We start from the raw sequence: 23,084 nt of genomic DNA, 5'->3' as shown, positions 1-23,084 counted from the left end.
AAGGAGAAAAAGTCTCTGTAAAGTGCAATTCTCAAAGCATCTCACGTGATAAAATGGCACAGACGCATATGTGGCCAGATCCTGTCCCATGCTGAACCGGCGTCAAGAGGACTTGAAGGTGTTCAGCAAAACCTCTCCTAAAGGATCGGGTCCTTGAAGCGTAATCAATAATCAATTCATCTTCCTCCCCGCCTCTCTCCCCACGATGCCTTTCTAAAAAGAAGCTGAGAAATTTCTCAGTCACTGGCCAACGAGCAGGCAGTAAATCTGCAGAATATAAAGATGATTTTCATTTCCATTGGGCGACTCTATTTTTCTCTCTAAATATTTCAGGGGAGCTCAATTCATGGCTTCTCCTTTGGCGTTAAAAGAAAATAATAATAATTTTTTATTTAAAAGGTAGAGAGCAAAGCCCCAAGCACAGGGGCCCTCTGTATTGTGTTTCAAATGGTTCCCAGCTTCATTACTAGCTCTAAGCAAGTTCTGTATACATCACCTAGTTTAATTCAGCAATATCATCAGTGTCAATGGGCATCCAGCGGCTGCCGGCTATTGGTCATCCGGACCTGACACAAACTCAATAAATACTCCATAACCCTTGACAGCCGCTAGCAGATTAGCCTGAAATGAACGATTGCACAACCAACACCTGCTGAACCAAATCACCGCAGTGACTGATGGGCCTGTGCTGAGCTCTGACCACGAGTGAGATCCGGGGAAGAATGATTTTATACTTGAAGAAAAGAATTAGAGGTGGTGGCTGGAGTGATTGGAAAACCTTCACGAGGCTTCTCCCTCCTTCCTGCTCCCCCTGCCAGGACGAAGCCCGGCGGCGGCAGGCCACAGCGTGCTCTGCACGGCGACCACACGAGCTCCGCGGCAGCACCGGCTTTTACTGTTCTGTACACTATTTATGCTACCGTCAGCAGCTTTATTTCATGTCTTAGCTTATTATTGCTATAAATTATTATTTTAAACTCTTTGGTGAGACTTCAAACGTTGTTTAAAAATAAGCACTTACTTAAAGGTAACATTTTGCAAATGGCTTCAAGCGATAGAGGAGAGCTGGACCGCGAGCCTCTGCGACCGACTTCAGACAGCGACCGAAGCTCCAGGCGCGGCACTCGGAGCTCGCCCCGCTTTCCTCCCGGAGAGCAATTTTTGGCTCCTGTTAATGTTGCCCTAAGTCATATCTAAACGTTCTCCTAAAGGCTTCTTTGAACTCCAGCCTTTCCCCTTTCCTGCAGGCTCCCTGGTTGGCGCCTGGATAGTTTTAGTGGAAGCATGGCTTTAGGTTAAGGACTAGACAAGATCTTGGAAACTGGGAGGAGCTGAAACTCCTACATCTAAGCTAGGCCTTGGGCAAGTAGCTTACACCAGCTTTGTGAAGTTTGGAACTCCCAAGGATACAGGTAACAGCTACATGCTGAAAAAATGGCTAAACTGAGCTAAACCAGAGTGGCTAGAACATGGTCAGGTTTGAAAACCTGGCTTTTACTCTTTCAGTGCCCCAGTTTCCCCATAAACTGGTCAAGAAACATTCCTCTCTTAGGGAAAATCCCCTAGGAATTAGGGACTTGTGATGTTTTTCTTCAAAACCAGACTATTTTGGCTTGACTACTGCCCACATGTCATCTCAGGAGCCATTTTCAACCGGAAAAAAGCAACTTGGTGAAAAATTGGGACCGACTCTAAGTCTCTCAGTCATGCAACACGATTCTGCCTCTCCCCAGCCCTGGTTGGCCTAGCGCGACGCGGAGGTCCAGGCTCGTCTCCAGGACCGGTCCTTGCTGTGCATTTCACAGGGCCTGGGACAACAAGGCCCTCGTCTGAGCCGGGACCTCTGCGCGCTCCGGCAATGCAAACGAGCGGGTAATAGCCCTCCTCGTCTCAGCATGTTCGTTCCTGTCTGCTCAGAAGCTGTCATCGTTTTCACCACCCAGAATATCTGTCACTCCAGTTTTGGCTCTAGGATCCTGTTTTGATTCCAGCCCTTATCGAGTTTATCTAGAATCCTTCTGCTCATTTAAAAGGGGGGAAAAAAAATCCTCTTATTGAAAATGCTTTTAGGAGTTTGGCTGAGTTGGATCCCAAAAAGCCCTGCGTAGGTTTGATGCACTCCAGCCTAATTGACGTCCCCAGTTTTGAAGAGCTGTCTAGATTAGGGGCCCGCCAAAGTCTTCGAGAGTAATGCGATTTGCTGGAGAGCCACAGTGTAGGTTTGCAGAAACAGTGATGCTCCCGCTGCCAGCTTAAATCAGATACCAGCCTGACCTCAGAAAGCAGTGTCTTTTCCTATAAATTTTGGCATCACATTGAGTTACATCATTCGTGCTGCATTATGTGCTGTTACAGGCAAGAAGTCACGCAAGTTAATGTGGCATCTGGCTGGAATTTAAAGGCAAATGAACAGAGCTGGAAAATTCAAATCCACCTTTGCCCTTGGACACCTGCGGCTGCTCTGCAAGGCTCGCACACCGACCGGGTAATTCTGCTCCAAATTGGACACGGCTGTATTTCTTTGCAGGTAGAAGTCCCATATTTACATCTAAAAGGTCTTTTTCCCCTCTTTATTTTTTGACAAGGAGGATGAGCAGTAACTCTGCTCCGTTTGGAGGCAGAAAGCCTGCTGCCTAGAGCTCCATCTGGGGGCACCATCTGGGGATGCTACCGGCTCTCCGAACAAGCGCGAGCGAAGCCCCCGGAGGAGGTGGGTGCCGGAGGAGGTGGGTGCCGGAGGAGGCCCCGCTCCCGCGCCTCCTCGCCCCGGCCCGCGCGCCCAGCCAGCTGCCCCTCTGCGCGGGAAGGACGCGGCTCTGCGCAGGCTGCTCCGCGGCAGGAGATCTTGTGCTGCACCGCTGCCATGGAGGGACGCGTGTGCTTCCAGACACAAAACCCCGTCAATCCCCAGCCTCCGCGCGGCCGTACAGGGCTGCCCAAGGTTCGCGCAGACACGCGTGGCTCGGGTCCGCGTCCCGACGCACGGGAGGACACGGGGAGGTCACGCAAGCACACGCGTAACCGCAGGCTCCCACGTTTGACCTATCAGACTTTCCTCGGTACAGACCTAGATTAGCTGTTAAAATCCAGCTTGCCATAGAAGCAAAGAGATTTTACTGTGCGCAAGAGTGCTCAGGACCCTCTCAGCCACCCACATATCTCAGCGGTTCACCCTCGCGCGAGTCAAGGCCACCTCGATGTCACTCAGGCTAACGCCACGCACCGCACAGGGACGCGCGGGACAGGACCGGCGCGGAGGCAGCAGCCGTCCTCCTCGCCATTTGCTTTCCCGACCACGATGTTCCTGACTGGCAGCCCTCGGAGAGAGCAATCACGTCTCACAAATGTGCACTTCGCTCATTCCTGCTTAATTTGCTCCTAGCTGCTTTACAGAGCCCCTCACCAATTAACCAATTAGTAGCTAATTTAATTTGCTCTATCAGGGCTGCAGCCCACTGAGTGCCATGGTGGCTGTGCAGAGCGAGTGCCGTCTGCGCTTGCCAAGTGCCAGCGCCGGGTCCGGCCCTCTTCGAATGCGGAGAGCCACGCACGGAAAATGGGACACGGTCAGAAATGATTTAACCCAAATTCTAACCAGTTTCTACAACCTGGCCCTAAACTTTGAGCCAAACTCTTCCTTTAGATCCCAGTCCAGACGCCGAATACCTGTCTCCCAAATACAGCGCTTTGGGCATCTTGGGGAGATGCTGGAAGTAGCGACGATTCACGATTGTTCGTTAAGCACTGAAACATGGATAAGACAGATAAAGAGCGAGACAGACACACACACATACCTGTGCACAAACAATTTCAGGAATTTTCCAGAAATGAAAATCTGTTTTCAGTTCTGGTTTGAATCTAACTGAAACCTCACAGACGTGGTACAAAATGCTGCTGTTCCTCGGCAATGGAGTTTTGCAGCCCCTTTGAAGGAGCTTCGCTAAACAAACAAGGCTCAAGGCAGAGCTGAGCCAGGCCCTGAAGCTAGCAGCAGCTGATCCACGGCTTAGCAGGCCTTGGATCAACATCCCTCTTGCCCTCACCTTTCTGCCCAGCAGGAAATGTGAACATCAGAGTTCAGAAGCAGGGGAGTGGAGGCTGGAATAAGTTCACAAAACCTGGAAAATCTTCAACATTACCTGTGTCATTTGCATCAACGAGACAGAGCTAGGATTCTCCTGAGGACGAGCTTTTCCATCAGATATTTTAAATACTGTTTCAGCTCCCTAAGTAGACCGACCGAAAATATAAGCATCCTTTTAATCACGCTGCTCTTGTGGATGCTCTGCCCCAGAGCCAGCCCTGGCTCAAATCCTGGAAGGCAGCAGCGTAGACTGAAGAGTCACCAGTGAGCAACAGAGATGTTTCGGGAGGTTCAGGTCTCCCTCCTCGCACCCGCTGTCAGGAAACACGGAGACCTCAGAGATGGGACGGGGAAGAGATGATGGGTGGGGAGGAAACAGACCACAGTATTACGAAGCACCTGATGAAAACTACAAGTGGACGGAAACATTTTCTCTCTGCTAGGCTCTGCCTTGGAAGAGTTTTTTCACTATAATTGTAATTGATGTTTTCCTTCGCCCTTGTAAAATGGTTTAGTGGTTTGGAAATGATTTAAAGGAGGAATAAATATGCAAAACCAGAGCAGGTTTCTGTCAAACTGCAACTCCTTCCTCCACAGATGGACTGCAAGGCACCTTGCACAGATCGATAGCTTGAGGGAACAAATAATTTTGTCTAGCTTATGTGACATCCCCAGAACATTTCTGATCTAACACTAACCTAGCCAAAGTATATTAAGTGTTATGGCTGCTTCATTAGATCAATTTTAGGCCAGCACTGTTAGAAACACTTATGGAGGAGGGTTGGATTTTATCTGCTGGCCTTGAAGACAAGCCTGTATTAATTCTGGCTACTATTTTCAGTCAGTAGAGACAGCTAACGTATGAGTATGAGTACACACATCCATACCAGCTCACAGATTTCACCTACATGGTTCAAAAGCTGGCTAAAAAAAATCCTAGTCCCATGGCTGATCCAAGTGAAAGGATCTTCCTGCAGAATAAGCTGGAGGAGAATCTAAGTACTGGGAATCCATTTTACAGGGAATACAGGGACTGGGCAGTGTGAGGAATTGTTAACCTGGAAAATATCTCCAGCTGCCTACAAACTCTCAGCTCCAAAGGGCAAAAAAAATGCTTTTCTAGAGAAAGCCATTCTCAAATCTTTAGGAGCCAAGATTATTTCAAATCCTTCAGGCCACATTATGAGCAGCTCATGAGTTAAGAGTGGATGGAGAAAACCCAGAGATCCCAGCTCCCATCAAAAGACTCCGCAGAAGTCCAGCCTTCCCAAATGCATGTTTGACCCACAGATTGGTACTGAGAAGTTCCTGGCTAATCCCTTCAAAAACTGTCAGCAGTTTGTATAATTTGAAAGTCTTGAACACTGTGGAAACACGATATCTGCATAGGAGGGGAACATTTCAGAAACCTGGCTTACTGGCAGGAGTCAGATTTTTCTGGAAGATTTCCAGCCTCAGTTCTGGAGACATCCCATCCACAAAATTTCCTAATAGGTATTTCTTTCAGACGAAGCTAGTTTTCCCTTGTGATGCTGGATTATGCAATACAGACGCGCTGGTTTAAGATGACATCAGTTTCTAGGTCTTTTTGTAAGGAACAGATATGCCCATCAGTCTCACAATGACCTGGGACCAGCCTTTCTCTGGCCTCACTTCTGCCCTGCTGTCGTGGCAAGCTACGCTGGGAAAGATCGCTCAGGCCGGATCCCCACGAGTTCTGTCACCGGGCATTCTCCATGAGGCCTCCAGACTCTCAAAGTACGTCTGCTTGGTCAGAAATAATCTGGATTTGATGACTTCTCAAATGTGTTGCAAAAGACCAGAGAAAGTTTTAAGCAAAGATGGCGAATAGGCTTCCTAAATGATAGCAGAGAGGCAGCTAGCTGGCTGCGGGCCTGTGGAACTGAGGGTATCGATGAAGCCGAGTTTGTAATTGAATTGAATTTATTGTACAATTAACATTGTTAAGGCACCTAGAGCTTTGGATGGGGGTGTCTATTATTTTAAATCTAAATAAATAACTAAATTAATGTTACTGCTACCACTTGTTTTCTGTAGCATAGCCAAGGCCGAAGTAATTTACTAAAAATAATGAGACTGGCTCACCGAAGACCAGCGAGACTTGCGAGACAGCTCAATGGGGTTATATTTACAAATGGATATCTTCCAGATGTCGTGGTGACTGGCACTGTACACAAACCAGGAGAGAAGAGAAAATAACTCTGGAGCCCATATCTGGCCCCAACACAGATTTTGCGCACACACGACTGTGCACAAAGCACGCTGCCTCTGCAAGCTCCAGCGGCTGCCTGAAGTGCCCTCTACACATCCCCTCTTCTCCAGCACCTTTCCGCGAAGTGGCTCCTCCAAAATCACAGATAGTCCTGAAATGTTGTTGTTGTTATTATTATTATTATTATTATTCTTTTAAAAAGTTACTTCTGAAGACTGCTGTGCTGGTGACATTCCCTTCAAACTGCAATAACTAACCTGTCACAGCCTACAAACGCTGACAATACAGCACCGTGTGGGGTTGACTTAATAAAGCTCATTTACATTCATTTTGATTCGCTCAGGCATTGAAAAACATTTCACGAGGAAAAAGAAATAAGTAGGAAGCTCTCCAAGATGACATGATGTTTGCTGATATGATACGAACGGACTTAATAGCAGCACGTATGAGAACATGCATTCCTTACAATATTTGCAAATGGGCTTCTTTTTATTTACTCACAATTTTTTTTTCCTTCTCTTTTGTGCTGGGTGCCACTTCTGCTGTGGAAGCACTGCCACGACGGCATCTCCATGCCACCAATATGCCTAAATACTTGTGTCCTCATGGCCTCTCTGCTAAGACAGCCCACAGGGACAGGATGGGGTCCTTGGCATACAGGAAATGGAGCGAGTCTCCTTGCAGGTTTTATTTTTGTTGGTCCCAGGCCACTCTGGGTCCTGTCTTTGGGAGCCAACAACTCACCTACATCATACTCAGCAACTGAGCTCAGTCCTGGCGTGGAGCTGGCAGGACCCGCTGGCTCGAGGAGGCTGCATCCGTACTGCCTCGGGCACGGGGGACACATGCTGTGCTAACAGCCTCCAAGCTGAAGATTACGTACCTCCAAGTTGAAGATCACAAGTGGCCTCTCAGTCTGCCTTGAACTAAACAGATTTGCACTTTTAGGCTTTGTATATCCCCTTCCTCAGACTGTCAGTATGTCTTGCACCCCTTCCTTCTCGGCTGCTGTCACACCACCAAGCAGCACAGCTCCAGTCACAGCGCAGATGTGTTGCTGTGAGGTGCACTAAAGCCTGCACAGCACGGGAGAAAGCTTCCAGGAGAAGTCAAGAGGACGAATCACAATTGGGCTAAAAGTTTATCTTACCTTGAAGAGTGATAAACACATAAGGCATGGTATTTTTGTTATTTCTGCTGAGCTTTTTCCCCGCTGACATTGGTTTAAAATAAGTTCCCCTTGATTTACATCTGTCTAAGATCAGAATGAAGGAGAATGAGTTTTAGCAGAATAGGATTCTGCAGATGAACACATGGGGCTCATTTGCTTTCTCTTATCTGATTTGCATCACACAGAGAGACAGTTTAATTTCAAGCACTGGCCCTGAGCAACTGAACAGGAAAAAAAAATCCTGAGAAAGTATCGCAATGAAGCAAGTGAGAGAGGCACATGGAGCCAGGAAACTATCCATAGGTACCAGAGAGGGAAAAACAATACCATGATATACAGAATAATGCCTAGGGGCAAGCTGCAGAGAAAAGGCCTTTTTGCATGCAATCCAATGGCACTTAGGAAAAAACTCACGCCACCAGCGATTGGAAGTGATGCTGAGTAGCTGCAGCTTGCCCCCATCACGTATCAGGTCTGGGCTGGAAGCTGGAATCCAGCAGGGACATGTCACACAAGATGGAAAACACAAATACCTGTGTCACATCACACAATCTCATCATGGCACAAGGCATGGGGTGTTAGGGATCTGCCCATGCTGCTTCTACACGGGCCTAGATTTCTTGCAATACCTCTGCTCTTTCCACATGAGGCACCCAAGAACCCAGCAGAGCACAGCTCATTCCTCAGCTGAGGTTTTAGCTAGCTTTGGTTTAGACTGTGCCTACCCTAACCGTGCTAGGGCAGAGGCTGTCACTGCCTCCAGAGTAGCCACTCCAAAGTGGGAAACGCTCTTATTCTGTGGTCTGTACCTGCCTTGCGATGAGACAGAAGAGCGCAGAAAATGAAAACAAAGAAAAACTCTGCCTTGGCCTGTTCAAATTGTCATCTCCACCAGGCCTGTGCTTTTCAGTCTAGCTGTTTCTGTCTGCTTCCCACGAGTATACAGGTTGCAAACGAGATATTACAGGCCCGTGATAACCCAAAGGGCTGGGCTCCACGTCTGCAGACTGCACTCAGAGCAGTTGCCTCGATGCAACTCCTCAGCAGAAAGCTAGGTCTCGAGGTGCGCGATGGCAGGTTCCCCGGGGCGAGCTCCCGCCTGCTCACCCTCGTTTGGCAGGGCTGCAGCGACGGCAGCCCCCCGCCTGCCAGAGCAGCACCAAATCCTGGGGGGGGGGGGGAGGGGAAGGCATCGAGAGGGTAAAGCTAAAAACGAGCCTAGTGGGAGCTTCTTTGCTGTCTCTGGAGTGGGTCTCTCTGCACTACCCCTTCCAGGGCTGAAACGTGTATGGGGCTGTCTGTGAGGAATTATGACCGCAGGCAGAATTAGAGACATCTGAGCATGAAAGACTCTTGCAAGCTTCTGCTACCCACTGTTCCCAGCTCTGCTTGGCTCCTGCTGTCAGAAGCTGTCTGACTGTCGCCTCCAAAACTGAGCAACAACAGCAAACACTGTATCTGCAGGACAGGTATTGATTAAGATTCAGATGTTCCAGCACCAGCCAGGTTAAATGGCTGCTAGCAGCTCCTCTAACGCAGAAGCAAGAGGAAGGCGGAGGAAGGCTGTTGTGCTGGTCAGTAACAATCCTGCAGCCGCTCGAGGGCCCAAGTAAACCCGCATTCTCAAAGCCCCCATCTTCAATTTACTATTTCTTAAAAATGAAGCGCCTACACTGTATGCCTGTGCTTGCACGACGCGGTGTGCTCGTGATGCTTGCAGAGCGCTAAGCAACACGGAGCGAGGGACGGCGAGCAGCCACCGCGCTGCTCGGAGGGGGCAGCCCGGCTGCGTACACCCACCGAACCCCCCCAGGTCCAGCCACCAAGCTACCACGGGCCTGTCTGGCCTCTGTGGCCCATTCAGCCACAAGAAGATCTTCACCAACGCAGGTTATACGGAAACCGAGTGCCGCAGCGTGGATCCCGACGTGCTCCTCCGAGGCGAGCCGGCTGGACGTGCCGGGCAGCGCTGCTCCCGCCGAGCCCGCTCGCCTCCCCGCCCTTCCACCCGGCACCGAGCGGGCACCAGTCTGCGGTTGGATTGTGGCTAGTTGTTTTTCAGCCTCCAAAATGTTTTCAGTCAAACGCTTGGGTTTGTTGTTCCCTCTCCTCCCCCTCTCTCCTTGCTCCCGCTGCCACCACCTTCTCCAGACTTGGGCAAATTGACAAAGCAACAGGATAGGGAAAATTGAGTTGTGGTATTCCTCCCTGGGGAGTCTCACTTTGCTGCCTGTATTTGAAAGCACTCATTTCCTACATCTCTTGATGAGAGCTCCTATTGACCAGTGACCCCTCAATGCCCATGCCAATCAATAGCCCCCAGTACCTTATTGACACGTCTATTGACAGCTTTCACTGCGCGCAGGAGTCAGAGGCGGCCGCCGGCCACGGCTGGTGCTTGGAGAGCAGGGAGGACTTGGAGCCGGTATTGACACTGTAAATGGAGACAGTTTACTCAGTGCTCAGGGAAGAGACATCTGTTAAGGCAGCCAATAGATTTCCCTATTGTTTAACAGCAGCTGCCTTACAGAGGAAGGGGAGTTTCCCCTGCGTAAAGGCAGCGTTACCCTGTAACAGACACACAGCTGCTCCGCAGGCCCCGGGCTTGGCGCTCTGAGGAGCACCAGGCTCCACGGCTCAGGGGAGCGGTAGATGGGCAGCCTCGTCCTAGCCCCGTACTTGTGGGTCTCTGCAACACGTTCCTGAAAGCAACAACTATTTTAATCAAGACTTTGCTAATAACCTGCTAAGAATTCCCTCATCTCCCACCTTTGGCTCATCTTCACCCTGGCCTAGGCATCTCTCTTTTCGTTCCCAAGTCCTTGATCCTCCACTACTCATGCAATAAGAAGAGACACTGCCCGTGAAGAAGGATGCAAGCTTGAGGGCCCAAATTCACACCATCTCCGCTAGAGAACTAAGAAGCCTCCCCTAAAAGCATCATTGTCCTGGGCTCCTTCCCTGGTCAGCAGGGAGAAGCTGGCCCCGGCTGGTGCAGCAGCCCACACCGCTGTTTGATGCTGCGGCGGGCTCCCCGCGCGCTCGCCCGCTGCGCTGCTGGCTTTGCTTTGCTCGCGCACGTCTCCGCGCCAGCACGGCTCAGGGCTCGGGCCCTGCCGCGCCAGCACCAGGTGCGGGAGCGCGGCGCGGAGCAGCGCGCAGTGTGTTTACAGTAAACCCCCCAGCACGTGCCTCCGCAGCCCACCACTCATCCAGGCAAGGAGCAGAGGGGAAAAAAATGAAAGAATATTGAACTTCTAATGCACTGTAATTACCAAATGATCCTATCTCAGAAGCAATGGGGCCCCGTGGGATTTATTGCTGTATTAACAGTGGTTTTCCATTGCATTACTTAATGAATAATGTCTAGGCTAATAGCACACCAAAAAAAAGAGAACAACTCCAGTGTAATTATTATTTCTCCTAATGCAGCCACTTCTTACATAAATACCCATCTCTCTTTATTGGGTTGTTGTTTAAAAAATGTTTCCTATTAAATTGCTGTCGGGGTGAGGCATATATTATCATTATTATTTTTACTTTCGCTGTACAAGGATATTTCCCCACTCCCTGATGCTTTCGCACACCCAACTGACCGCACGGTTCCTGTCTGTGCCCCCGGTGCCATCCTCAGCTTTGCTACCTGGGTTCTCGAAAGCTGCAGAGATCTCAGCTGTGCAAACAGCCGAGCCTCTGTTTATTTTGGTAGCCTCACAAAATATTTATGGAGAGTTATTCGAGCAGAAAGGCTGAATGGAGATCATTGCAATGTGTCAAATTAAAGAGTGCTTAATGCCGCCTAATCTCCTGGTAATTACTGTTGTGGCAGCGGATGGCATTAGAGCTGGTAAGAAAGCTAATGATAGTCAGATAGGAGCCTGGCTAGATGTCAGCGCGAGGCAGTCGCAGAGCAGGCTTCTGTCATCAGGCAGCTCCAACAAGTGGCTCTTTTTCCACACACACACACACACACACTATATATAATTTCACATATTGTATATATCTATGTATACATAAAGGACCCCCTCACCATTTCTTTAGCATCCTCACTCATTACTCTGGTTTGTTATTTGCATAATGGCAATATACTGATGCCCCAAAGATGGGTCCCATTGCTGGGCCCCACGCACACCTTCAGAGGGAGACGGTCCATGCCCCACGGAGCTCACCATCAATTAAACCAAGCAGACAAGGAAGTTTTGTTATCTCCATTGTATAGCTGGGGAATTGAAATACCCAGAAATTAAGAAACCCAGCAAATAATAATAAATGCTCCTTGGAACTGCTGATGCCTATCTGAACTTTGCAGAGTTTGTGTCACACTAATTACTGGGGCTGTATCTGATTAGCTCTGCAACCGCTTGGGGATTATTGTGTCTATCTTGGCATCTCACGCTGAGATGACTGCTGCGGTTTAGGAGTGTCAGAAAGGACCACCTGTAGGGGCAAGAGGGAGTTCAGCCCTTACAGCTCGTCTAGTTTTTGTCCTTGATGAGGTTAGCAGCAAGCGGAGAAGAGGAGAAGGGGACATAACTGTTTCGATGGGTTTCTGAGGACCAGTATATTTAGAGACATATTGAGAAGTACCAAATAGTTGTTACTGGAGACATTTCCAAGCCAACACTGACTTTGTTCCTTAAGGACTCTTCTTTCTCTGCTTACTAATAATCCTGGTTTCGCAACAGCAAACCCATCGCCCTGGCAACGAGCTGTGATGTCAGAACAAGCAGGTTTGACATCTTTGGGGGGGAACGAGCAGCTGATGAACCCTGCAGCAAGACAGATCCCTATTTGACGCCAGGTACCTAGCGCTAGTACTGACGAGAGCGCTTTGAGCTCCCGTGGACACGCAGCCCCGACAGGGCACGGTTTCTGGGCAGAAGAATATGATTCAGCATTTTCTGAGTTATCGGTAGCTGCCCCACAGCGTCCAAGGCAGAGACAGGCTCGGGGCATGCAGTGCAGACCAGGTTTCATCAGTCTTTCGTTTGGGTGCATGGCACCAGTGCAATCATTAGCTGCAGTGACAAGGCAGAGGGGGACAGGGACGTGCAAAGCCCCATCAACGCGGGGAGACATCTCACGCATTTGGGAGCACCAGGATGCGAGAATCTGCAAATGGGACACTTCCACAACAGCATCTGGGCGCTGGACAAGGCGGCACAACAAACGGCAAGTCAAGCCTTGCAAAGTCTCCCCACGCCTCGCCTGGGCCCCTCTCCTGCCACTGACCGCACGCTGGAGCTGTGGCCCAAAGCCGTGACGAGCACCGACCCGCCTGGCATCTCACCGCCGCCTTAGCGCTCTCCATCTTCCGCTGCCCGTAGGAGAGGGCCCGAGGAGGAGCCACGCAGCTCGCGGCGGCGGGGAGGGGGATGCGGGAAGGGCTCGGCCAGGGGAGGGAGGATGAACCGGTCTGTTCCAGTTATGGAGCTCAGCAAGCGAGAGGTTCATCATTAACTGTCAAACAGCGGTTTTAATCAGCCCTGCTCCTCGGCGGAAGATAGATTTAATATCAAGGCACATTTTCAGAGCCATTAGTTTAATTATGACAGGTGTCTGCAAACTGGATGGCTCCGCTTTCAAGCTATGAATGACAGCGTTTAATTCTCCGGGCCCACGGGGGCCACTAGGGTACTTTGCAAAAATGAGATTCCATTAAAGCCTAAGTGTTTCTTTCTTTCTCCCTCCCTTTCTTCTTCCTTTTTTTTTTTCAATATATATTTCTCTCCTTCTTCTGCTCTTTCCTCTCTGCATGCATCAAAATGAGAACTGATCAGAAAATTGCCCCTTTAGTGGAAGGCAAAATAATTTTCCTTGCCCATTAGGGACTTACATTGCAGGTTAGGAAGGCCGTGCCCCACGTTCGCCAGCCACGCAGAAGCCCTGCAATTTGTTGCTTAACTTTACATTATCCATCTGTCTTCAGCGTTTTCCCAATAAACATGTAAATAAAGAATAATAACAAATAATGGGAAGCTTTGGACGCCTGTAGGGCCCTGCTCACCCCAAGCGCAGAGACCAAAACCGGGTTATTTCGAGCCCCTCGGGGCAGGCTGGTGGAAGGCGCCTGGTTTCAGTGCCGGGTCTGGGCTGGGGCGTGCGCTGCACATCCCCTGCCTCCGTAACCGGCCCCTGCTCGGGGAGGAAGGTGCTCGCGGGGTTCGCTCTCCTCCGGTGCTCAGCCAGGGCAGGCTTTCGGCATCAGAACACTTAGTATGCATCTATTTTAAGCACCAGAAGAAACCTTTTTTCCACCCCGTGTTCACCAACAGGCAGTTTTACACAGTCAGGCTTAGGGCAGGGAGGGCTGAACCCACTGGGACTTCTGCACCTGTTGGAAAATTTGAACCAGCTTTGATTAGCAGAGCTACAGGGCTCGGAGATCATTACGTTTCAAGAAAAGTAACAGAAGAAAGAAGAAAAACAGGGTATGAATGTCCTGCCAGCAAAAAGATAGTAGTGTGAGCCTATGTATTATTAAATGCCAAAGATTTTGTATAAACAAAGAGTTCCCGTCAGGACTCAAGGTTCAGATGAAGCCTGTAAGTCATCCAGAAAACCCAATCAACAGGTAAAGTCAACAGAAGACAAGTTTCTTTAGTTCTGGTAACCAAAGAACTATTTGTTTTAGACTGGTTTTCCAAACCGAGGTGGCAAGCGTTTCCAACGCCTTTCCTGGCGTGACCTGATGGCTTTGTCTGCCACGGCCCTTCCACGCGTGAGCCACGCTGTAGTGGCAGAACTCAGTTTTCAGAGGAGCGCAGGACTTTCAAGATCTGCCAGACAGTCAGAAGTGCTCCAAGACACGCCCAGTACACTGAGCTTGTTTCAAGGACTGAGTTATTTTGTAAATCTAACTCCAGCTGGCCCTGTTATTTAGCACTCAGCTTTTGGGAGTGCTTCTTAAAAGCGGCACTCCAGGATGGATGCTGGCACTATCTCATTCTGGCATCGGTGTGAGGCAGCCACGGTGGCTCTCCAAGCCACATCTCCCGTCCCCAGCTGGGGGTCCAACTGGATGGGCTTGTGATGGAAAGACCTTCCCTGTCCAGTTCAGCCTGTTACTGGGATGGTGGCAGGTGGGTTACTGGTACTGAGCAGGGCTTGCTTTTACATTTAAAAATCTGAAGTACTTGGTGATCCTCCAGGCACTAACAGCATTATATTCCAGCTTACAAGGGAAGAAAGGGCGGTGAAGAGGGGAAAAAGCCACTCTCCTAGCTCTCAGGGTGATGGCGTAGGATGCCTGGCATCCTAGCTCCGTCTCCAGCCATGTGTTTTCAACATGCAGTACAGCTCCGCGAAGCCTACACTCGCTGCTTCGAGTGCTGCCCTGTGCTCTCACCAGCCCTGGCACACCGTCAGCGTCACCGCTGGCAGCGGTACGTTGTGCACTGGCAGCGGTACGTTGTGCACTGGCAGAGCCTTCACACACGTCTCCGGGGGGTGGACGGATGCTCTCCCCAGCTGGCTGCCTTGGTCCCAGCGTGTCCCTCCTGGGGAAGAGCCCCCAGACGGCAGGCATGGCCATCGAAGGGAGAAGGGGAGCTCGACTCGGCCTTGTGCACTTCCCAGGGAAGGCCGGGGTGTCCCCGGAGCAGCGCTCGCTCCCGGCGCTGTGCCGTTATCCTGGCTGTACAGTGACCTCTGCTGCAGAGCAAAGCAGCTGCCAGCTACGGACGTGGGAAGCTGAAGTTAACTCTCAGCATGGGCAGAGAGGGCAAAACCCTGCGTGGTTCAGGCCTTCTGAGCCCGGGTGAAGTCTCACAGTGCACACCTTGCAAAGGGGAAACACCGAGAATAGGCAACCACCCTCCAGAAGGTTCCTGGCAGTGCTGATCACGGCTAGAAGGAACTGTTGCACAGCAACAGCACTAGCTGAGCTGCTGCAGGCGAAATGGCAAATAAAAATCAGAATATTGCTGTTTCCCTGTCCTGTGGGGCAGGAAGTCTGCATCTCACACGTGGAAGGGTGCTGCTTGTTCTGCCCAGCTCTCTCCTTAGAGCCATTCTCTGTTATGCTTGAGGCAGAACAGAGTGCCAGACCTGAGGAATACTTAGGAGTAGCTAAGGAGCTGCCGTAACTTCTGCCCACACTGCAGCTCTGTCTTGCCCTGAAATTTTCTAGCATTCCTTGATATATTTTATTATTTTTTTTTTCTAATAAAGGCAAGCCAGAAAAGTATCCTCCAAAACTTCCAGCTCTGGTAGAGGAGTAGGGAAGGGAGCAGAGCAAGCCAGAGAAGGTATCTTTGGAAGAAGGGAATAGCTCACATCTTGCAGACTGCTTTGGTCTCCCATGATATTCCTCTGGCCTCTTTACCACATCCTAAGTGCCTGTTGTGCCTGCCCGTAACCTGCCTTGCCCTCGGGCACTGCTGGGGCAGGTCCGCTGGGTTATTCTCTGCTGGGAGATCAGCTCCCCGATTCCTGCCAGGGACCCCAGAGGTCAGGAAAGGAAACAAAAGGGTGCGATGGGGACGGCTGTGCTGAGACCACCGGGAACGCGGTGCAGATAGCGCTCCCTAAACAAAAATCAATCTAGATCGGATTACTTCAGAGTTGTGCCCCGGCACCCCAGCCTCGCCCTGCTGGTCTCCCATCTGTTAGTGTCACAGGCTTCGCTACGCAGCTCTGCAGTGAAACTAGTTTGAAATTTTCCCAGGCAACACTTCTGTAGGAAAATACCAGTCTGGCACGCTGCAGTGCTCCCTGGGACACGCTGGTTTCAGTGAAATGCTGACAGACCCGCAGGCAGGGATCTGGCAGGGTTTGCCAGCTCTCCAGCACGGCTCGGCCCCGGCATGCCTGGGAGCCCTGGCTCCAAGGATTGTCACCGAGAGGACGGTCCTGGAGCAGGGCCTGTCAGCACGAAGCGACAGCCCCGGAGGCCTTCGATTCCGGCCTCCCCACGCAGCCCAGAGCCTCTCAAAATGTTTCCAAAAGGAAGCATCGCTCCTACCTTACCGAGGCGGATTTTGCATTTTTTAAGCCTCTAGCTAGTCCTAAATGCTGCTATTTCTTGCTCCTAATCCATGTTGTCCCGTTACCTCTGCATGTCCCTTACCCTTCTGTCATGTCCAAGCACAACGTTTAGGGGCTGCTGAATGGTGGTTAGGACCTGCCAAACTCCTTCCACTTGTGAGACAAAACAGGTCGGCTTCAAAGGTGGGGGGAAATCCCTCGTCCTCCCTGAGCAGGGCTACGGGCCGGGCAGAGCCAGTGGCCTCCCGCGGAGCCTCAGAGCACGGCTGGGCTTTTGTCCTCCCTATCTGCAGCAGCCTGGCGAGAGAAGGTTGTAACAGAGCATAACTGAATCACTACCACAGTCAATACTGCAGCAATTTGGTGACATAAAACCAAACCCAAGTCCAGAGGGTAACTTCAAGCATGCATTTACAGCTCCAGCCCTGGGAAATCAGGGATGCATCTTCCCTAATCCACCTCTGCCTATATTAACTTCCGTCAGCTGTCAAAAAGGGTCTGAAAAGTTCATCCTCTTGGCCCATGCTAGGATTAATCACACCATACAAGCAGCAGTGTTGGCAAGCACGGCTGGATTCAGGAAACTTGTGACAACCTGGAACTCACTAGGACTTAATCCCAGTTCCAGCCACTGCTCGAAGCACAAAAGACATCATCTCACATCTTCCCCCGGTGTAAATCAGCACAGCTCCAGGTAGAGCCAACTGAGCTAGGCTGATTTATGCTAGCTCAGGATCCAGCATAGACTCTTGGAGACTTGCCTTGAGCACTGACAGAATGTTGAAATCTTTGGGGACTTTTCTTTTGCATCCTTTTCTACAAGGAACTTGCTTAAGCAATGTTGCCAAACTCCTGATTTCATGCATGTGAAACAGGTCTAAATGGATATTGGCATGCAATACTTGAAGAGGCTTACGGGCTTCTAGGGGGATTTTTAAAAAGCATCCAGACGATGGAGGCACCTGGCACAAACTGTTTTTAAATGGAAGTCAGGTGCATAATATGCTTAGGAATTTTTGTATATCCCTCTAGCATCTAGGCACTTCTTACGTCCTAAACGACTTCGTAAATACGGCCTGTGGGTGCTAAGCTCCAGAAAGCCACTGGCATTGCATGGGAAAGACACGCATTTCCAAGATCTGTGACCAAAGTTAACAGCAAAGTTGATTCAATTTGTGTGACTTTCCAGTTCCTTCAAAAAAAATGAACAATGTAGGTTTGTTTCTCAAGAACACAGCCCCCATTCCCCCCCCACACCTCCTTTTATCCTACTTGGAAGTGTCTCTGCCTTTGTTCCACCCTAGAAGGGGTCTGGCAGGTTCTAGCACAGGAGGAATCTGGGAGAAACAGCAGAAGTTATTTAAGTCCAAACACACAAAATTATACATATTCAAAACAAAGAGCATGGGAACTTGGCAGAAGGAGAGGGTGTCTAAGTTACCAAAGCAGCTATAACTCAAGAGCTGACAAATGATGTGGGTTTGAAATGACTATTTATTCTGGTATTTAATAATACAAATCCAGAGTGTGGAAACTACTACACAGCTACATCACATTGTCTTTAGTGCCTCCAAGTCACTGAGGGCTATAAGGACCAGGCACTGTTGTGGTTTATATGATTTAATGCCTTTCTTACAGTGTTATACTGCAGAAAAACAGAATCAGCAGGGAAAGGGATTCCCTTGCTAGAGTCAAAGCTAGCATTGTTTGAGACTTCGGAGCTCAGAGAGGCATTGAGCAGCACAGGGGGACTCATGTCAGAGAAAGCCTGCCGGTTCCAAATCAATCTGTCTCCAAAACCTCCCAGCTTTGGAATAAATCTGAGTCAAGTTAGAGGTACTGAGTATTTTCTCACCATGTGGTGGCATCTGAACGGTAACCCAGCTGTGCAGGCCCACAGACGGGGCATGCAGTCGGCATTTGATAGAGGACAGCATGCTCTGTCACGCAAGTTCCCTACTTCACCCCTCTCCCAGGGAAATAGAGCAACAATACTGACCTTACACTGCAAAAAGCCTAAAATATCACAGTCAAAAATCCAGCAGAATAGCTGATTTATTATCACAGCAATAAGCCTGAGTTGGGGAGTTTGGGTTCAGATTGAGTCCAGCTTTTGTTTCTGTTTACTGGTCCTTAACGGCTCTGTGGCATTTGCAGGGAGCAGCACCTCACTGAATGAGCAGCAGGTTGTTTAGGCTCAGCCCAGATGTTCGATGCAAGGCACTGAGATTTTTCTTGAATTTTCTTTCAGCACACAGGATGTACTGGTGACCTTAGGGAGAGTTTGGACCCTTGAAAGATTCTGGCCTGATTTTGTGTGACTAAAAGGTGGGGTTGTAGGGTCAAGCCATCATTTGAATTTCAGGCTTTTATTGCAGTCTCAGCTACCTCACAACATTTGCAAAGGGGAACACATTCTCTAGCCCTAGATCTGGGCACAGACGCTATTTCAAGTTACCCTGGGATTAGCCAAACGTAAAACAACAGCCTAGGTTTATGCTTTGTAGGCCACTGCCTGCCTTTTTCTACACATTCAGTAAGCTTTTTGTATTTTAAATGCAATTCAAGTTATATAGAGTATTCCTGCTTTTCTAGCAAGTACCGTTGGAATGACTAATTGGGAGAGAAACTCACCTCTCGGTTTAATAAACCAACCCCAAGTGACTGCAGAACAGAACCGATTGCTTCAGAAGTGTAATAATGGGGGAAAGGGTTTTTATGGCTCTCCCTGACCTTTAAAAGGAAGCTCAAAAAATGGCTGGACAAAGCAAATACGGAAGGATTCCTAGGAAGAAGCTGTGTGCAGTGGGTGTCCCTCCTATGAGATGGATTTTTTCAGAACTCAGGTAGAGATTCTCACGTCCACTACACACGAAACACCCCAGCAGTGGCAGATGGGGGCTAGCCATTTAAAAAGAAAATGCATTTACTAGTTGCTGAAGGGTGAGAGTGGAAATGTCAGTTTAACTACAAAGTAAATATATAATGGACAATGCCCAAATCAATATGGTTTGACTTTGTTTAGGAGAAGAAATGATAGATCAAACTTCCTTTGCTTAATCCATTCTAAAGCCATCTAATACTGTCAGCAAGTCTGCAGATTATTCACAGTCATGATGAAGATTTTAGCACCCAGCACAGTTAGAAATAGAGTCAAACAGACGAACAACCCTCATTCAGCACTAACCCACCCATGGGGTTAGTCTGGAGACAGTCACAAAAGTGGGTGGTCAGAACTGGCATTTAAAGCAGGACTCAACAAGCTAACAAACGGCAAGCTATTCGGAAATCCTTCGCGCCCAGGAGCTCCAACAGTTCACACCAAATCTGAATAGTTTATTTAGGCATCCAGCCTAATGCAGCTATCACTAAAAGTCAAAAAGTTACAAATCCCTGAACTGGCTCAGCAAAGAATACCCTAAAACGTTCTGTTTGAAGTCCTGTGGTCACAGCAAGGTGCTGCCTTCTGACAAGGGCCCCTGCACCTGGGAAGGGAAGCCACCCTCCCTGATTCTACAAGTTGCCCACCAACATTTTCTGATGGCCAGGAGCCACACCATACACCCCATCTGCCTCAGAAAGCTTGCCACCCCATGCAAACATAGGCCCAGACCAGGAATTGCATGTAGCTCACCCAAATTCTACAGTAATAAATAACACTGAATACTAATGCTCCCAGCAAGTGATGAAATCGCTGGATTTATAGTCTTTCACATCAAGTGCTGGCAACAGACAAGCGTACCCCATCTATCAGGACTTTTCTCCTGTGAAGAGTCTGAGTGAACATGTCACCAAATCCCCACTCTAGAGCCGCTTCCTTCCCCTAGTATTGCCAAGTACGTAGATGGCATTTAAAGGTGCCTGCGGGTGAGACACCACCGTCCCCAAAGCCAGGCCAACAGAAGGAATATCCTCACCATGTCACAACGCACCGGGCTCAGCCCTGCCAGGAATCACAGTCCGTTCCTCCCTGAAAGTGCAGCAGCAACTGCCGACATTTACAACCGCCCGAGAGGCGCTGGAGTTTCAATACCAGCGTGCTGAGGTCCTTAGACACCAGAGTAAGCGCGTGGTACCTGGAGGGCTCAGAGAACCAGCCAAGGGGAAGGCACAGCCCTTTGGCCACATGACGGTGGCATGGGGACGTCATCCAGACCTTACCCTGCATCAGCCATCTTGGCAAAAACTCCCAGGCTCCCAAGGGCTGTAAGCGCAAAGTCAACCCGCAGCCCAGCTTTGGGCTCAGCACAAGTATTCAGTGCTTGGAGCTCCCACTACCGCATCTCTGAGATCTTACGCTTCATGCGTGAGGCCCGTCTCTCACGCACACGTCCTGCTCTGGAGAGTCACGATAGCTGGGGCAACGGAGTGGTTCCCAGCCCCTTGTGCCGGATACGGCTAATTGCCCTGGTGACAAACCGCACGCGGCCTCCCAAAACCAGGGGTCTGTACCCAGCAGCACAGCCCTGAGGCACATGCTCTTCCTCGGCTGCAGCACTGTACTCCAGCCTAACCCGCAAATACCATCTTACACGGCTCTCAAATGGCTGCAGAAGTGCTGGGGAGCACATCAGTCACGGCCAGAGCATGAAGCCACATGATGCAATAAGGAAAAAGCTAAGATCTGCCCCATCATGCCATCAGCCCCTCTGCCAGCCACTCCCAGGGAACGCAAGGCGTGAGACAAGGCGGCACAGCGGGTAGGGGACAATACTAGAGATGTTCGGGTGAAATTCTGGCTGCCCAAAAGCTAATGAGAATTTTTGCCATTAGCTGCTGTTATACTGTTTGCCTCTCAGTTTTGAAACAAAGCTGAAATTCAAAAGGCCCATAATATCTACACACCACCATTCACATCTTTAGGGCTCAGATAAAACTTAGCTACCTGTCCCAGAACAAACTCACTTGTACTTGCTTTCAGAGTCCCATCGATTTGCAACAGGTCTAAGCACCATTCAACTCTTACTAACACTGGGTAAAATTAACACAAGCTCAGGCACCACAAGTTGTACTTGAGCCCTACAGAAACAATAAGAAGATCCATAAGCCTTGTGTTTGCTTTTGATACAGAAATGAATTTTACCCACAGCAAAGATTTCCAGCTGCATGAGGGCCGGCTGGGCATTTATTGCCACAAGTAAACAAAAGTAAAGAAAACAAAGCAAAAACAGTCGTCACATTGCAAAAACAGTAATAACCACCCAGTGCAGAAACCACTAAATGCTATTGTGGAAAGTCACTAGAAGCAAAATTCAATGTAGTTCTTCCTTTCCTTCACTCACCTTAAGTATTATGAAGAATCAAGCAGGGAGCAGTGTTTTTGGACTGTAATCTATCCAACCTTCAAATGTATTGCCAAAGAAAAAAAGGACGGGGTGAAGGGGGGAAGAAAACCAGCATCAACTCCTCTACATTATCACCACAGACAGAGAAGATATCTCAGTTCCCAGGACTGGGAGATGCTCCAAGCTGAGAAAGCTGTTTAGTCCACAAAAAGGAATATACGTAAACATTTAGCCCACAAATAGGAATATACCTGAACATTTCTGAGTCGGCTTTTCTAAGGCAGTAGCCTTTCTTCCCTTCATCTTCTCCATAGAGAAACACATGGCAAAACTACACAAGTTATCAGCTGAACCTTGAAAAAAAATTTTCCAGGATAATGCAAGGATTACAGCAGATACTAGGAAATGAAACAGCACTGCAGTCTTAAAATTGCAAAGAGACCAAGAAGATGGGGAATTAGTAGTAATGAGATGTAGGTGAGCAGGCAGAGTGGTGTTAATCCTTGAACAACTGCCCACCTGAAGCCCCAGGCATCACCCTGGAAAGGGCTTAAACAGCTTAGATGTTCAGGTTAGGAGGGCAGTTCCTTCTCAGCTACTTATGCTGCCAGTAATGGGAGGGGAGTTCTTGTCGGTGATGTAATGCAGCAGCAGAGGTCCTTGGAGGACCTTCTCTCCCCATTAGACTGTGGAGGGAGCCTGGGGAGCAGTCGGCATGTGTAATGGTCTCTGCAGCCTCCAGGCTCTCCTGTACTGATAAAATTCATCTTATCTGTAGCCAGGTACCTGGGCCACTGACACCTTCAATGCAGTCAGGTTAAAAAACAAAACAACAACAAAAAAACCCAACCAACCAAACAAAAAGCATTGTCACAGAAAAGAGGCTGGTGGAACAAAGCTTGAAAATCCCTAAAGGCTTCAAGCAAATACAAACACCCCCCTCTTTTTTTTAAAGTATCTCATATTATTTCAGCCAAAACACAGGATTTTAAGAAGGCTGACTCAGGGCCTTTAATGTTTGGGATTGGCAACACTATATGCACACAAACGTACATCAGAGGTTCTGATCACCTGCAATTCACACTGAATTGTGGGTAGCTGGCACTTACAAACAGCAAGCCTGTAATTTTATATGCGGTTGCTATTTTATTTCCTACTTTCTGTTCTGACCTTGATATTTTTGTGATTACAGATAGATGCAGCAAACAGAAAAAAATCACTTTGCTCCCATGCAAAGCTGTTTCATCTCAGAAGAGGTGGTAAATTTTTATGCCTGGTGGCAAATGCACTACCTGTAATTTCAAGTCAGAAGTGTTACCTGGG

At 49.2% G+C, this 23,084-nt stretch overlaps 1 long non-coding RNA gene across 1 annotated transcript in view; it reads right to left on the bottom strand.

The window, feature by feature from the left end:
• Positions 1 to 10,090, bottom strand: part of LOC135323671 (uncharacterized) — a 42,095-nt gene extending 32,005 nt beyond the window's left edge. Inside the window, exon 1 of the long non-coding RNA XR_010385148.1 lies at positions 9,815 to 10,090. This is a non-coding gene — a long non-coding RNA (uncharacterized LOC135323671). The remainder of the gene's footprint in view (positions 1 to 9,814) is intronic.
• Positions 10,091 to 23,084: the final 12,994 nt, after the last annotated feature.

Source organism: Dromaius novaehollandiae, chromosome 26, assembly GCF_036370855.1.
Source record: "Dromaius novaehollandiae isolate bDroNov1 chromosome 26, bDroNov1.hap1, whole genome shotgun sequence".
In the NCBI taxonomy this organism is placed as follows: Eukaryota; Metazoa; Chordata; class Aves; order Casuariiformes; family Dromaiidae; genus Dromaius; species Dromaius novaehollandiae.
The sequence above is the reverse complement of the archived record's forward strand: the minus strand, read 5'-3'. Positions and strand labels throughout refer to the sequence as shown.